Below are 18,641 nucleotides of genomic sequence, written 5' to 3'. Positions count from 1 at the left end.
GAAGAAGAGTATTTTTATAAAAAACCGATATTCTCATATAGAACCATTTGTTGATCTATTATGGTTAGGAAGGAATGAAATTCATAAATTTAGAATTTTTCTTATGGTTAGAAGTTCAGTAGATTTTTATATGAAGAAAATCCTTAGAAATCAAAGTTAGAAGTAAACCGAATAATTTTGGTTAGACCACGACTATGAGAGGGGCGGCCAGTAAACTACTTCCCACCTCTCGAATTTGAATCAAGCAAAAACCTCGTGACCAATTCCAATTCTTGACACAAAGATTATACTACCATTGAAGTAGCATAGTTTTTCCTTAACCGAAATCACCAAGAATCTAGTTGAAAATTTAGCCAAATGATGGGTAGATTACCCTGATGAGAGATCATTGATTCTCATGAAGAAAATTTGGATTAAGAAAAAAGGGTTTGGTGGAACCTATCTCAAATTGGGAATTCTACTTGCATAGAACCTGTGTTTTCTTTTAAAGGATTGTTTTATGCCAGAATGCTGGAGGAAGCATTTGGTATATGTTTAACTAAGGAGAGACTCGTTGTTTTTGCAACAACTAGCGAGGAGTCGTCGAGGGACGTCGCTTGCGAGACAAAACATGTCGAGGTCTTGACTAGCCTCGGTATGGTTAAAATGGTACGCTTTCGGTACGATGGGCAAGGACCGACGAAGTGGTCCCTGAGTGAAGTGCTAGGACACCTAAGTAGGATCGTAGAGGGTTCTGACCAGGTGATGCACGGGCTCGTATTGCTAGGACACCCATGCATACATCGAGGAAGATACGGATAAACCGAAAGAATGACTTTTGTGAATGGAATTTTGATATTGGATCTCATTGGTTAACCAACTGGTCTTTAATGGAGAGTCCGGATGATATATTTTGTAAAACAATGGACTCAATATTTTGGAGGATTATGATCAGTAATACTATGATTTCATTGAAAGATTGTTTTAAAGACAGCCGAATCTGTTAAAATGGCAATTTCATAATGGGTGTGTAATTGGTATGAAAGATTGTTTGTAAAACAATGGACTCAATATTTTGGAGGATTATGATCAGTAATACAATGGACTCAATATTTTGGAGGATTATGATCAGTAATACTATGATTTCATTGAAAGATTGTTTTAAAGACAGCCGAATCTGTTAAAATGGCAATTTCATATTGGGAGTGTAATTGGTATGACTACCTTGATTTTGCTTGAAACGTCGGCTAGGGCGCCTGGGAACTCTTTTCCTCGGTACCTGGGCAAAACATAATCAAATTTTCATAAAGAAATCCCACCAATACAATGGTTGGGCAGTTGCCTAACCCATGGGTCGGTTGGGGTTAGGCTGGATCAGGGGATTTCTGCGATACAAATAGTTATAATTAAGTTACAGTAGTTAGAATAAGTCCTAGGAAGACCCTTGTTCTATGGGAGGGAATCAGCGGTTGTGCCTCGCTAATAAAGGAGGAAAAAAGCAGTGATTCTATGGACCAAGTGCAAGTATCTTCCTTGATCTAACCATGTGACTTTCGGGTTCAGGTCGGGTGTGGTTAGTTAAGACTTTGACTCGTTAGATCAATTCTCCCGTTAGATGATTTTCCTAGTGGAATAGCCCGTAAGTTTTTTCGAGTTCGGTTTTTCAGAGGAACCACCGGGCTAGTCTCTTGTCCGGATATCCGTGGGCGAGGCCCCGAGTGTGGATCCCCGCCCCGCGCGAGAGACTGACGCTGCTTTCGCCACCAGCGCCTTTGGAGGGGGCATTGCGGCGGAGGGGGGGAGGTCTCACAATTCTCTCTCTTTGTCAAAGCTTACCAATAGTGGGAATATGCACTTCCTTTATGGAACGCAATAAAATCATCCACTATGCATGTGGGAGACTTTCTAAAGACTAAAGATTAGCCGTCCTTCTCGGGACATGAGTCACACTAAAAGGGGTGGTCCTATGGAGTCTAGAAACCAAGCACATAGGCAATTTTTTTGGGGGGTTTTTTGGTTGAATCTTCACACTTAAAGAAGGCTTTGATCCCAATGTAACAGCAGAAGCTCGACAAATAGAACTGGTAACTTTAATGTTAAAAAATTTACAATCTTTCATGAGAAGAAGATAATGCACATGTAGAGAGATGTGCAGAAATAGAAAGAGAGAGAGAGAGAGGGAGTTAACACAGTATTGGGTCCCGAATACCCTCTGTAGATCCCCCACCACGAATGGTATATTTGCTTTATTATAATGATGCAAATTCTACAAATAAAAATTTGGATCTTGACCTACACTCATCACCTTGGTTGAGAACTCCCCTTGGCTATCTTGGCCCTTAGAGCACACAACCCCTTGTGAATAATGAGATGAATGACTGAATTCGGGCTTTGGCTATTTATAGTCCTAAACGATGATGGTTGGCTACCTCTTACAACTATCAGCCTATTCTAAAAAGTCCCATGACTAGGTTTTATACCTTTTTACACACTAGGATGCTAGCCGCCCTACTGTGTTCTGGCCGCCCTGTCGGCGGGCTAGTTGGCCAAGCCCATGGGCTAGCCCCGATAGCCTACCCATCCTTGGTTGGTGGGCAAGGGCATGAGCCATGTTGGCCTCTTGGTGTGGCCTAAGGCCTATCCCATTTCCAATGCAAGGGATTCCATCCCTTTTCTGGGGTAGCCCTAGGGCTGGCCCCCTTCGAGCTCCCACTATCATGCAATTACACTCGGCATGCCCTTACCAATTCTTAAACTACTTCTAGCTTGTTTTTCTCCTTTAGGCATTTTGCTAGGGTTTATGACCAATTCTTCTTGGTCCATGGTAGGCTAAGGATTCAATTACTCCTCAAAAGAGGATGAAGTGACATTGGAAGCTGTATCCTTGCCTCTAAGCTCTCTTAAACTATCACGCGATCTTCTCCTTATCATATCTTCTTGGACCTTTATCTTTTGATTTAAGAGATGACTCTAACATGTTTCGAGACTTCATCATCAGTAGGTAGGACCCGAGCTAGTCACTATGCCCCCCCTTGACTACATGAAATTAAAGTATCTAGTTTTGTGAGTGTGGTGGCTCTCCTATTTTACATTCTCATTATCACATTGAGAGGTATTTTTCATAACATCACATCTCTAACACTTAGCAAGTCATAGTGAGCTTATGCTCTTGGCTGGTCTTGGGGTGGATGCTCACAATGATGGGCAATCCTTATAATGGACAATTTAATGCTCATAGTCAACTTATGCTCGTGTTCTCGACCTAGGGCGAACGCTCTCAATAATGGGCAATCCTTATACGCACTCTACAACCTGATGAGGTCCCTTAGCAGCAGTGAGCACTATAGTAGCATGAGATATCCTATGGCATTGATGTCTCTCCCTATTAGATTGCACTATAGAAGCATGTGGGATCCTATGGCATGATGTCTCTCCCCCTATTAGATTACTTTGTAGCAACATGCGAGATCCTATGGTATTCATGTCTCTGCCCCTATTAGATTACTCTGTAGTAGCATGCGGGATCATATGACTTTGATGTCTCTCCCCCTATTAGATTGCATCACAGCTATATACACTAGGTAGACACTATCACCATCTTGTACATAATGACTTAGCATTTGACCCGAGGGAATTTGTGCTTCTAGGGGTTCTAGGTAGATAGTGTCTTTGCTATTCCCTCTTCATCCCCTTCAGGTATTTCTATCAGGGTCTATCGGTTCATGGGGTTACCTAGGAAATGGGTGGTTGCTTATTGTGGCAACATTACATGCAATAGAGGTAATTCTTGAGCCCTATCGGTTCATGGGGGTTACCTAGGAAATGGGTGGTTGCTTACTGTGGCAACATTACATGCAATAGAGGCAATTCTTGAGCCCTTGGTACTCCTCTTTGAGGCACGTACTACCTTGGGTGAGGTGTGATTTTACGAGTGGGCCTCTTATCAGTGAAGTAGGCAAAGACATATGATGAATGAGTGGAGGGAGTGAATTGCTCAAAGTTAGAAGAAGGTATGAAGATTCTTACTAATAGAGAGCAAGTAATGTTGATGAAATATTAGATCAAATAAGAGATCATGAGTGATGAAGGAGACAATAAATCCTTGAGAGGAGTTCATTAATCATCAAAAGAAGAGGCTAATAAGTGATTGAAAGAACAACTTGATGGATTCAAATGCACTCCTCTAGGGTATAAATAGAGAAAGCACTAACTGGTTTTGCAATGAAAATCCTTTAAGCACATGGTGGTGCATAAAAGAGATAAGTGCACAAGCCTTAGGGTGATCAAACTTCATTTGAGATTTTACATGCATTTAAATATAGATAGAGGCATTTTCTAATCTTAGAAATTGGTGGAGATGAAGGTTTAAAGCTCTTGAAGGAATATTTGAAGCAGTCACATGTACTATCTATTCTTAGAGATCCATAACACAAGAAGCTCCAACATGTTGTATTGAATTAAATGTGTAGCCCATCACAAGGGTAATGAGGAGTGCATACCAAAATTTTTTACACCTGAAAGAGCCAATCTACAAGAATACGCATCACCCTTGTGTACCCCATATGTCTTATCCCTTCTCCAAGCAAAACTATCATTGATATCTTTGAAATGAATATAGATGGGTTGTAAGGTGGATTGATTACTTGAAAAAGGTAAACAAAAATATGTATAGACACAAAACTAACATAGTCCTACAATTCTTGAAGCTTTGGAGAACATTAAATATCCATGGATGTCATTTAAAATCTTGGCCCTTCAAGATTTATAAAAACCATTGGTCATAGACCGACCATTCTATAGAGCCCAAAGAAGGGTTAGGAAGTAACCCTAGCCTACCATACCCATTAGTTTTTGTTGGTACTATGCTCAAAATCTTGTAAAATAATATTATGATATTAAGAAGGGTTAGGAAATAACTAGAGCCTGCCATAGCCATTAGTTTTAGTTGGGACTATTTACAAAAACTTATAAGAAGATATTTTGATATTAAAAAGAAAGTAGGGTGTCAACCACATAGGAATATAGTGGTGGATCTCTTTACCATGTGAGGATTCTTGGGGGCTTTCATGATCATCAGTGATGACACATAAACCCTCCTTCGGCCAAGGTGGCCTGCAACACTTCGTGGTGCCTATGGATCTAGGATTGACCTCCGACTCATAGCCAGTGGGATCCAAATGCGAGTAGGTGTGGCAAGATCCCTTTGTTGAAATATGGTGCCCATCATGTCATGTATGGGGCACATATATGCGGAAGAAAGGGAGATGGAGCTTAGGATATTATGAAATTAGAATGGATGCAAGCTAAGGCTATTAGAGGATGTGAATGGATGAATGTAAAAAGGAGTCAATGGTCAAAAAGTAGGCACATGGAAAGTGTAAGGGTGCACAAGGCATGTGGGCATTTATGAACACATGGATGCCACAAGGGTGCATGGAGCATGTGATGAGAGCTCTATGCTACAAATGGATGTAACAAACTCATTATCTTAATGCAAAAACGTGAGTATGTGATTAGCCCTAATCCATATCTTGTTTATCTTCATTAGTGTTAACATTATGCTCTAAGCATCTATTCTTCCATCTTTCATCCACCATACCTCTCATCTTCCTTAGTTATGCACTCATATTCTCCTTAAATCCACCTCATTTAACATGGTAGAGCCAATGTCATCCCTTTCATCTCATTATCACTCCATAATATCATAATTAGCAAGATTTAATCCCTATGATGAGTAACATCTCATTATCATTCCATAATATCATAATTAGCAAGTAACTAGGTTATCTTATCCATAAAAACCCTATGGGGCAGAGAACCACCCTATGGTGGAGGGCTTCCCATTGCCTACTCTCTCCACCATTGGGCAAGCCCTTCAAGGATACTGTGGAGGATGAGCCAGCACACCAGAGGTCGCAAAAAATTACGCCATGAAACGCGAGATCTAATCGTTGCAGTATCCAGTGTCTTTTTTTTGGGAAAAATTGCAATGTCATCAAGCTCGCATCAAATTGGATAGAATCCACAAAACCACGGGGATTTTCGACGATACTGAACGCGTTGGTGAAGTCCGTTTTGCAAATGGTGTAGTAGAAGTTGAGATCTAGGCCTACACCTCCTTTGTCATTAAGGTTTTGTTATGCTCACTAATCCTTGATTGAAATTTGGTTAATTCTATTTCTCTCTCAAAGAATTTTAATTAAATGGGAGTACAAATATCCTAATTTATCACTTCAAGTTACCTATTTCTTTCTCCTTGAGATTAGTAATCTTAATCTTATTTAGCACCCAAATCTGAGCTAAATTTGTTCAAATCATTGTAAGAGGATTAGACACTGCTGAGATTCAGTTAAAATCTTTGTAAGACCTTCCTCATTGAGTCATGGCTACTCAAATCCTAGTGGATAAATTTAGTGGTGAAGGATCCCATACATGGCAAACAAAAGTCATGTATTTGCTCATACAAAAGGAGCTTTGGGGGTAGTAAATGGAGATGAGCTTGATGAAGGGAGTGATGATGAAGTCAAAGCGTGGATAAAAAAGGATAGAAAATCCATGGCCATCATTGGGTTAAGTCTTGAGGATAACATCGTTCATCATATCAACAACACAAGGAGCATGCCAAAGAGCCTGGGATGAGCTAGAGAAGGTATTTTGAGCCAAGGTTAAAAATTTAGAAATAAGTTTGAATATGGGCTTGATATGGAGTTCAAAGACTCATTTATGGAACATGAAGGTAAGATGAAGAGAATTATGATGCAACTTGCAAGTATCAAGGTATCCAGGGGATGAGAAAGATGTAATTGCGGTCTTAATCAAGAGCGTGCCTCAAGAGTTCTCTTCTGTGGTAACAACTCTTACTAATCTTCCAAATATTACTCTTGAAAGTGTTGAATCCTCCCTATTTGAAGAAGATAAGAAAATAAAAGGTACACAACAAATCTCAACAAAAGCAGTAGGAAAACTGCATCCTTTAACAAATCCAATATCAAACGTAATCATTGTGGAAGGATGGGGCATGTAATGGCCCAATGTCAGTCTACATTTGACTTTCCGCATTCGACGTTTGGCATTCCGCATTCGACATTCGGCATTTGGGATTCCACATATGGCCTTCAGCATTGGGTTGCAGATTTTGATCTGTTGATTCCACGTCAGCAGATTTTGGCCTGTTGATTCCACATGAGCAGATTTCGACCTACTGATTCCACATTGGCCGATTTTGTGTGCCAATTCTGCCTGTCGATTCCACTTGCCAATTTTGCCAGCTCATTCCTTCTACCGATTCCAACCAACTGATTTCTACTTGCAAATTCCAACCTGATGATTCCACTTACCGATTCAGCACCTATCGATTCCAACCTGCAGATTCTGCATCAAAGTGCTGGTTTGGTGAGCTTACACATGCATTGAGCAGACATTTAAGGTACTATAAGTCACATGTAGCTACTACTTCTTATGCTAGAGATACTTTAGTCTACACATTAATCTGTTGTGTAAAATGTATGGAGATCCCAATGACTTGTTTGGCATGTTGTCCATTGACTACAACTTGGATGGAACCAACTATCCCATGTAGGCATATATGATGAGGCATCTACGGGTGTCAAAGAATTTGTGGGTGTGTGTATCTGGTGCTGAATTAAGACATGTTAGTTTCACTAGTGCTAACGTAAGGCCTTATGGTTCCACATCTACAACTAGCACGTCAAGCAGGTCCACTGTTGGAACGAGTGATCTTGGTTCTAGTGGAAGTGCACTGCCTACACCTGCTCCTTTTACACAAGAACAACTCCGTTGGGATGCTAAAGTTGTGTAGGCTTATGCCTTGATTGTGCTCTCATTAAACGACAAGTCATACCTCATATCCGTTCGTGTACTTCTTTTAAAAGTTCATGTGATATACTTGCCTCTCTATATCAGATCTATAAAATAAAGCTCGTGTAGCTTATCTACAAAAGAAGTTTGACTTAGAGCATATGATTGAGGGTGATTCTATGGATGGATTTCTCACCCATGTTAAGGATCTGACAGAGTAGTTAATCGATATTGATGAGGTGATACCTCACAGTTCACTTGTCTATACACTTCTCAATGGCTTGCCTGAATCCTATCAAGGATTTGCTACCACTCTTTGCCTCAAGACAAAGAGGAATGCAGATTTATACACATTTGATAATTTGGTAGCTCTCTTGTTAGGAAGAACAATCTCGTTCCAATCAAAACAACATGATTAGTGTAGACCAGGCTTTTGCTGCCTCCCAATATCGCAAAAGACTGGGGCCGCTTTCCATGCTAAACCTAAGGGCAAAGCACAAGCCCATTCAAATCCTCCTAAGTCCGAAAACAAGAAGAAGAGATGCAACTATTGTCAAAAACCTAGTCATTTAATTGAGGATTGTCAGAAGCGAACAGAGAGTGAGAAAAAGAAGAACTAGCAAGGTTTTGCTATAACTACAACTGACAATGCCGAGGGAGCAAATTTTACACAAGATGGCTATGACTTAACAATCACATGCAGTGATTTTCCTACTTCTTGTCTATCATTGTCAGATGTTGATTGGCACTTTGATTTGGGATTGTCAACTAGTGTTGGTTCATTGCATGCAAAGGAAGAGGTTGATTCGGCTCATGATGTTTATGCCTTAGTCACTATATCTTCATTGCAAGATGTTGCTATGCCAAACATAGATCCTAGTGATGATCTATACTCTAAATGTTTATGCTATATAGCAATTGTCACCTGAGTTGTCTCTATGATTGTTTCATTTGGGGGGGAGCACATGCTATCTATTGCTCTTAGTGATGTCCTTGGTCATTTATGCATTTGACCTCTCAATTGTGCTATGTCTTGGCGACATACCTTTATGCAATGATTGAGACCTATTACTTTCTTTCCTAGCTTCTTGTTTGAGTTGCCTCTCCTTTGCAGCTCATTTACATGGATGCTACTAGTGTCAAAATGTTACATTGTCTTCAACTTTGTTGCCTTGTCACTATGCATAATTTAGGAGTTTCTTTACAACAATCTGTGTGGCATTCCACATCTCTTTTATTTTGCCGTACACACCACCGCGCATGGTGTTACTGAGAGATCGCCTTATACTCTCATAGTAATGGTTGGATGTATGCCTTTGAGCCCCCCCCCTTGATGACAGATACTTTCATTTGGGATTTCTTTCTCTTTATTTTCAGCATTTTCAGCCCACTTACAATGCTGAAAATTTGTTGTATCAAAGCCCATTTCCATTGTTGATTAATCACCTTGTCGGCTTGACCATTAACTAAGGTTCCTTTGTTGATATATTGGCGTTCATTGGACCTTGATAGCTTATTCAGTGCTATTGGAAATTGTGACTATGGCACATTGTCCACAAAGCTTACATCTTCATGCTTATTACTGAATCCATTGAGCCTCCTTTAGCTCCAAATCAGCCTTCCACTACTGTTGACAATCAGCAAATTCAGCAAAACTTGACTGTGCATAAAGGTTGGAATGTGCATCAATTGGATGTCAAAACTGCATTTCTGAATGGTGATTTGTAGGTTGAGGTTTATGTATCATAGCCTCCTACCTTTGTTCACAAAGATGTAGAGTATAAGGTATGTAGATTGCATAAAACACATTATGGCCTTAAACAGGCCCCTCGTGCTTGGTATCAAAAGATTCATGCATACTTGATCTCTCATGGTTTTTAGAATATTCCTACTGAGAGTACCCTCTGTTCACAAATAGGGGGATGATTTCATAATCCTGAACCTTTATATGGATGATTTTCTCATGATTGTCCCTGATGAGGGGAAAACTTCAACTTTCATTACTGAATTTATGCATGCATTTGATGGTTCAAACGTTAGGCTTTTGCATTATTACTTGGGTATCCAGTTTATACCAGTTGAGGGGAGCATCATGCTATCTCAGAGAAGATACATTGCGTAACTATTAGAAAGGTTCCAAATGACAAATTGCAAACCTATTTCTACTCCTATGGAACCAAGCTTATGCCTATCACTTGAGGACTCTTCCAAGCCTTTTAATGTTGTCACTTATCAGCAGGCTGTCTGATGCCTTATATATCTATGCACTACCCATCTAGATATTCAATATGCAGTGTCACAGTTGAGTAGATTTATGCATTGCCCTGGCACTCGACGAAGTGTGTCTTTCATTACCTTACATGTACTCATGACTGCGTTGTCTTATAGCAATGCGTCTTCTTTATGCTTGACCGCCTACATTGATAGTGACTGGGCATGATGTTATGACACCAGTGGTAAGTGTTTCCTTCTTGGAAGTTCATGAATTTCATGGCTCAGCAAGAAGAAACCGACATTGGCCACTTCTAGTTGTGAGGTTGATTATGTCAAGGAGAGGCTCCATGCAAGAGAGATAGCCTTGAGTTACATGCCTACATAGGACAACGTGGCAGATGGATTTACCAAGTCTCTTTCAAAGGGCGGGCACACCCACAACAAAGGTCTTGGTGTATAAAAATAGACAGGAGATGACTTCTAACACCCCAAACTTGCCCTACAGCCCTCATAACACTAGATGTGTTGTTGGTTGCCCGTGGCATGCCCCTAGGGCTGTCCTATAGCCCTTCCATGGCCGGTGGGTTCAGCAAGGGCCTTCCTTGCCCTCATTGGGGTGGTTTCACACCATCCCCATGCCCACACTAAGACGGGGTAGCCCTATGGGTTGGCCCCTTTTCCTAAAAGCAAACCCTAACTACCTACTCAATGATCTGGTATCCGGTACCATACCAGATACACAGAATCATTGTCATCATTCTCGAGGGAGACTAACAGCACGGACTGGCACTGTTTCATGTGCAAGACAGTGCACACCTGACCTTGGACTCCTGTGCAGGACAACACACACCTGACCTCGGACAACTGAGATGGATCCTTGACTGACTCGTCCCGGACTGGGACTCACGTGGAACTAGTTCACCATCCTAGGTCCCACACCTTCTGTCATAGTCACAAGGGACGGGGGACGGGGATGGGATGGATAGGGGACGGCCATAAGTAGGGAACGGGGACGGGGGAGGGAACGGCACTCAAAAAATACTTTTTAAATTTTTTTTTTTTGCTCTACACTTATTCTACTTTGGAAGTACATCAAAATGAGCACAAATTTACACTAAAATGGTAAGCTTTTGAGTCATATTAATAATTAAGTAGATACAAAATGAGTCGTGACTAAGCCTTAAGGAGAGGCAGAATACATGGACGGACTCAAAGGAGTCAATGACAAAAAAGTGTTGAAGACTAGAGGCTAGAGGCTAGAGCTAAGTAGTAAGGCCCATGAATCATGATCCATGAATGATCATCCACGTGAAGTGCTCGCCTCATGGTCATGGGTAGCTTGTGCCAAAGAAGCATCAAGCTCATCTTCAGTCTCATCCTCACTGGCATGCTGCTCCTGCACCTCATCCTCTTGTTGCTCTTCTTGTTGACTCATCTCCCACTCGGTGAAGGAATTTGCCTTCTTGGTCATGCTCTTGCAAAGCATTCGCAAGTTTGCGCTGACGAAGACAAGGTCACCATCCATCCACAATGAGGGAGACTCCATTCCTCTCCCATTGCCGCTTTGTGTTGTCGGCCGCTTGCTCTACAATGCGCTTCTCCTTCGCGAGCAATGTAGTGCGCAAGCTCTCGGATGAGGGGGGTGTATAGGTTGAGCCATACTCCCCAATCTTCTTAACCATGACCTTGAAGTATTCCGACCTATTCAAGAAAGTAATTTACTAATGAGAAGGGGACTAGGATGATGAAAACATGAATGATGAATTGGCAATGATCGATTGCACTTACCTAGCCGCTTGAAAGGCAATGTGGTCGTGGAAGAAGAAACGGGCCACCGCCATATCCACCTCCTCCTTCAACTTGGGGTTCCAATTCTCCCCAAGTGTAGATTGTCGTCATGGGCCACGTAATGGTTGAGAGGGTGGAGATGGAGGGCGGCACCAGTAACATTCCGACTTGATGGTGAAGGTGATGGTGTGCATGATCCCGATCCACCACATGACTCCATTGTAGAGGCTTGAGTTCCTCTCCCCATCGTCGCAGGATCCACGGCCACTCGTGGTGTTCTTCTTGTCACTTCGACCGCCTCGTAGGACGCTAAGCTTGTCAAGAAGTTCCCGTCTCTTCTCGGGTGTGACATTCGTGCAAAACCTCACCTCATGCCCACTCTCATGCAAGAGGTGGGCTCGCACTTTGTCGGCGCCACCCGTTCGCCAGTACGGGCAAAGCTTGCATACCCAAGGCCGAGAACTGCCTCCATGAGCGGATGGAGTGTAGTTAACCTCCTCCCACCATGTCCATCCCGTTGTCCTTCTACGGGAAGCCCCGGCACGTGAGAAGGATGCCATGGTTGAAGATGGCTTGACTCTTGAGCCTTGAGGAATGAGAGAGAGAGAGAGAGAGAGAGAGAGAGAGAGAGAGAGAGAGACCTAGAGCCTAGAGGCTTGGAAGTTGGAAGACTCAAGACTCAAGAGGCTTGAGAGAGAGAGAGAGAGAGAGAGAGAGAGAGAGAGAGAGAGAGAGAGAGGCCTAGAGCCTAGAGGCTTGGAAGTTGGAAGACTCAAGACTCAAGAGGCTTGAGTGAGAGAGAGTGAGAGAGAGAGAGAGAGAGAGAGAGAGAGAGAGAGAGAGGCCTTGTGTGAGAGGCTTGGAACTTGGAAGTTGGAAGCTAGAAGAAGCTTGAAAGCTTGAAAGTTGTGTGTGCTTGTAGCCTTGTAGAGGCTTGTTCTTATATAGATAGGCAAGAGAGAGAGGCAAGCCTCAAGGGCAAGAGAGAGAGAGAGGGCCAAGCCTCAAAGGCTCAAGGGCCAAGGCCCAAGCCATAAACAGCCAAGCGGCGATTGCAACGGCTAGAAACGGCGACTGCAAACGGCTAGAAACGGCGAGCGCAACGGCTCCCTGTCGTCCCCCCACAGAGCCGTCCCCCATCGGCGTCCCCGTTCCTAAGGCGTCCCCATTCTTGAGACGTCCCCTGTGAGTGACGCTTCTTAGGGGACATCCGTCCATCCCCCCTGCCATCCCCGTCGCGCCGGTCCGTCCCGTTTCGGCGTCCCTCCGTTCCAAGCACTCGTCCCTTCCGTCCCCTGTGACTATGCCTTCTGTACAGAAATGTCTACGTGGCATCCAAGTGCGGGATGCACGTGACATCCCCTTCTGCTTAACTTGACGGAAGCTGCATAGCCTCCAAATACTCCGTCAATATTGCCGGATAGTCTTCGAAAAACTCTTTGTCAAGCCATACCGCTTCATGGGTCCCTCCGTCCTGAAACTTCGTGAGGAACTGTCTTTGCCTTCGGCCTGAGCCATGCTTGAAACGGTGCAGAAGAATCTGAGTAGTTTTTCTCTGCGGGCAGTAACACGAGACATGTAAGCTACTGGGATGACCGTTCTGTTGCAATACACCTCCAATTGCGATGTTACTCGCATCGGTGATCACCTGAAATGGCTCATCCCACGAGGCAAGTGCTAAACAAGGCGCTTCTGATAAAGCCACCTTGAGGTTCTTGAATGCCTCCAACGCTCGTGGAGTCATTCGAATCTTTTGCCTTCTTGTCTTCACACCCTTAATCAGATTGGTGAGATCCGCCGAGAGACCAGAAAACTCGGCTATGTGGGTGGAGTATGCCTGGCATATACCCACAAAGGATCTGATGTCATAGGTTGTCTGAGGTATTTCCCAATTGACAATCTCAGCCACTTTAGCTGGATAAAGTCGAATGCCTTTGGCACTAATTATGTATCCCAAGTAATGCACCTGGAACAAATAGAATTTTGACTTCTTTTCATTGACGTAGAGCTCGTTGCTTTCCAGCAACTTAAGGACTTTCTCCACATCAATGTCATGCTGCTCAACTGTAGCTGAAAATACCAGTATGCCGTCTAGAAATATGAACACACACTTTTCAATCAAATCTCGAAAAACACGCATCATCATGCGGTTAAATGTAGTTGGGGCGTTCGTCAAGCCAAATTGCATGACCACAAATTCATAGTGGGCCCGTTTCGTACGGAAGGTTGTCTTGGGGATGTCCCCCTCCACAATCCGCACCTGGTGGTACCCACTCTTTAAATCAAGTTTCGAGAACACCTTTGCTCCATTCAGCCTCTCGAGAATATAATCAATTCGAGGCATCGGGAATCTACTCTTGATAGTCAACTTATAGAGTGCACGATAATCGACACACAAACGGGAAGACCCATCTTCTTCTTGACAAATAAGATCGGGGCTGCAAATGGCGACACGTTGGGGCGGATGAAGCCAGATTGCAACAATTCTTGGAGTTGGCAGTCCAACTCCGATTCCATTGCCTTGGAAAGGCGATACAGAAACTTGCTCAGGGGTTCCGAGCAGCCTGGGAGGAGGTCAATCTTGTGGTCCTCTGGTCTGGGATGGGGAGAGCTGGGGAGAGAGGGTGTCCTGAAGAAAAATCTTCTAAAACTTTTCATGAAGAACCGAGTACTTCTCGGAAGCACTCGCCACCGTCTGGGCTATCTGGATGTATATCATCGCACACTGTGCGCCTTTCTTGACTGCTCGCTTAGCTTGCAAGTGGCTTATGAGCAGAAAGTTCGGAATTCCTGGCTCACACTTAATGGTCATTGGGGCATTTGACACATTCTGATTGATCTGGAATGTATGCTTGTCCCACTTGACATTAGGAAGAAACTTGTGAAACCACTGAATGCCCAAAATTATGTCTGCTCCTACAAGAGGGGCAACCATAAAATCATGCACAAATTCTATGCCCCGAATAACTAACTTAGTACCTAGAGCTTCATACTTGACGCTCGTTGTCATGCCTGTGCTAAAACCCTCAACCTGTTTGTCCACCAAAGTCAGGTCGAAATGGGCACGCCTAGCGGCCTATTTCGTGACCACATCCTTCGTGCTGCTACTGTCAAACAAGACAACGACTCTCTGGCCACTTATGTAGCCAAAGGACTTGAGCAATTCGTTGCGCTCATACTCCTGGAGCGCGCTCTTCTGCTTATCTTCGAGCTCCCGGCTAATAATTGCTCCAACTGAAGCACCGGGGTTTGAAGAACTAGGGGCAGCCACCACTGGGGTCTGTGTGGGAGCTGAGCTCACCACGAAAGCTGTGGAGGCAGCGACGGCGGGCTTTGGAGGCTTCTTAGGACAATCTCGAGAAGTATGTCCTTTTGTATGACAAAAGAAACATCTACCCTCCTTCTTGTGCTGAGAAAGCTCCTCAGCACTCAACTTGCCACCTGTCTTGCCTGCCTTCGCTTTTTGGTTTGGAGTAAGCTTAGATGCATTGTTCGAGTTCTTGGAGCCAAAGGCTCCCGAGCTCTATCCTGGGGAAGATCCCATCTGGTTCTAGCCTTTGCCCGAGGCGGTAGCCTTGGGAGAAGCCGGCTAGGAAGTCTTGGGCTTGCCACCATTATGCTTCCTTTCTGCACTCTGCGCAAGCGAGAGTGCGTCTTCAAAGGTGGCTGGCCTAAACATACGCACCTCCCATTGGATTTGCGTGTCAAGGCCATACAAAAACTGCCCTTTCTTGTTTGAATCAGATAAGCCTAATTGCAAACATAAGGTCAAAATTCTATTGGTGGCAAACTGAAGGACTGGTAGCGCATTCTGACGCGCTCCCCTGAACTCGTCTTCGAGTCGCTCAAGGTAGTGGGGCGGTAGAAACCGCTGCTTAAGGTCGCGGACAAACTCGTCCCACACATAAGCTGCCATACCTAATCTAGTGTGGGCATGAGTCCACTAAGTCCACCAAGGAATGGCCTCACGTTCCAAGTACCAACTGGCTAAGATGGCTCTGTCAGTATTTGTCTTTCTTACTGCGGCAAAGTGAGCTTCAAACTGATGTAACCATGAATAAAGAGTTGTGGGATCGAGTTTACCATTATACTTACTGAAATTCATTTTCTTGAGAAAATGATTCGAGGGCGCCGTCGGTGTCAATATGGTGTCCACAGTTGCTAGGTAACGCTTGTGTTCCACGTGTCGCATGGCTTCGTCTTCACATTGTCAGATCTCCAATGCACACAGCTGCAACTCAAGCAAAGAGCTCGGCTGCGGTCGTGACCCCACGAGAGGGTCCTTGTGTCGAGGATCTGGAATCTGGGATACAGAAGGAGAGGGAGGAGAAGATAGAAAACGCGACGCTGGAGAACGGGTACGCTCTTCCTCCAGAGCCAAGATCTGCGCCTTCTGCTCGTCCAACTTGGTTGTCTGGTCTACGATTGCTCGCATCATCTGCTGGAACATATCTGTAACACTCAAGCCTGGTGCCCTAGCTGGGCTGCCTGGTGCACTCTGGTCCCATGGTTCTTGGTCTCTCTCGTCGTCAAAGGCGCAGATCTTGGCTCTTCCTCCAAAGCCAAGATCTGCGCCTTCTGCTCGTCCAACTTGGTTGTCTGGTCTGCGATTGCTCGCATCATCTGCTGGAACATATCTGTAACACTCAAGCCTGGTGCCCTAGCTGGGCTGCCTGGTGCACTCTGGTCCCATGGTTCTTGGTCTGTCTTGTCGTCGAAGCTCACCATAGCAGGAAAACGCACTTCCTTTCCGGAGCGCAATCTGACCATCCACTATCTCTATGGGAGATGTCCGGAGATTGAAAACCAACCGTCCTTCGAGGAGGGACAAGAGTCACTCCGAAAGGGGTAGTCCATCGGCGTCTGAATCACACCAATCACACGATGATGTAAAGGCCGTGGCACCAAAGACCAAGTGTGATTCCTCTCAATAGAGGACATCTCTGCTGCCATGGCTTGCCGCCACTGTGGTTGTGAAAGAGCCTCCTCTGGACTCTCAGGCTCATCGTCGATCTCCTGGAGAGAACTCACGAGAAATGATGATGTCATCAACCTTTGGATCCCAGAAACGGTACCCATTGGATCGTAGACTATAGTGTGTGAAGATCATCCTCTTTGACTTTGGGGTGAAGCTATGGCTACCTTAGTTTATCTCATTAACCGCTCTCTCACAAAGGTGATTGAGGGGATGACCTCGGAGGAGACTTTTACAAGATACAAGCCTTCTGTTTCTCATCGATGTATTTTTGGTTGTGTTGCTCATGTGCATGTCCCAGATCAGAAGAGGACCACACTCGCAGGAGGGAGACCTGCATGATGCAACAAAGAATGAGCCATCTCTTTTATTACGGACCAGTTCTTCTGTTCCACAACTCCATTCTATTTAGGAGTCTAAGGAACTGTGGTTTGTCGGTGAATGCCCTTCGACGCAAGGAAGTTATCAAACAGTATAAACTCGCCACCATTATCAGTCTAGAGAAAAACTGTACCGCCAGATTGATTTTCCAACATCGCGATCCAAGTTGTGAAATTGGCAAAAGCATTTGACTTGTGAGCCAGAAAACATACCCAGATTTTGCGAGTGATATCATCCACAAGAAGAAGAAAATATGGAGCCCCTCCAAGAGACTCAACCTCCATGGGTCCAACAAGATTTGCATGTATAAGCTCTAGTCTGTAGGTTGCTCGATGAGCGGCCTCCTCTGGAAATGCATCTCGATGATGCTTGCCCATCATGCAGGATGAGCAAATGTGTGTGAAAGAGACCTAAGCTGAGGTAGTCCGTTGACAACTTGCTCTGAGAATGGAACTTTTGTAAGGCAGCAATGGGTACATGACCGAAGCGAGAATGCCACAGAGAAGTATCTACCTCAGAAACCAAACCCATCAAGGGGGAGAAAAGCTTATGAATATGTGAGTCAGTGCAAGGGCTTTGGGGGAAGAAAAGTTGGTGATCTTGTAGACACCCCCTTCATGGACTCCAACATCATGTAAGGTGGCAGAGGAACCCAAAGAAACATTACCAACACCGGTGTGACAGGAAGCGAAGAGTTGTCGCTGATACGAACTGAAGAAGAGAGAGTCTAGTAGTCCTCCAAGATATGGGCATGATTGGTCATGTGGGCAGAAGCACCACTATCAGCAACCCATTCCACCCCTTTAGGTGTGTCACTAACCTCTTCTGGAGAAGTCATCATTGTGATCACAAGGAATGAATCCTGTGAAGAAGTAGATGAATCTGTGAGACTGCCATGTATGCAACTTTGGCAGATCCCTCCTCTGAAGCTTTGTCCTTGCCCTTGTTTTTGGTGTTGTCCTTGTCAAATGCATTGAAAGCATCGTGGGCTTTATACTTGGCTTTGGCTTCTCGAGAGTCATCATGAGACGAGCAAAGCAGCGAGCCTCAGTATGACTTGTCCTGCCACAGTAATCACATTCATTGATTTTATCCTTGGACTCCTTTGAATCCTATTTACCCTTGCATTTGCCTTTGTTTTTGTTGTTATTGCTATTGTTGTTGGAGGTCCCTTTTCCGCCTTCGCCTATGCCCTTGTCAAAGGCAACAAAAGTAGACTCTGACTTGCCTTTTCCACGAAGAATGCACTTGTCATGGAGATAACTCACGACTTCCTCAAAAGGGGGGAGAGGATCACAGAAATAAATATTACCCTTAAAAGAATAAAAGTAAGCAGGCAATTTACTAAGAAGTTCATCGGTCCGAAGAGGAATTTATGGAAAAGGCCCTAAATGTGATTTTTGAGAATGATTTTTTAGAAATAAGCAATACCATCACTTCTCCTGCAGGCTCAAGCAAGGCGCTCGGCAACAGGTGCGGCAAAGAT

Source organism: Cibotium barometz, chromosome 11 (genome assembly GCF_041138505.1).
Source record: "Cibotium barometz isolate CiBa-2024 chromosome 11, ASM4113850v1, whole genome shotgun sequence".
NCBI lineage: Eukaryota > Viridiplantae > Streptophyta > Polypodiopsida > Cyatheales > Cibotiaceae > Cibotium > Cibotium barometz.
The sequence above is the reverse complement of the archived record's forward strand: the minus strand, read 5'-3'. Positions refer to the sequence as shown.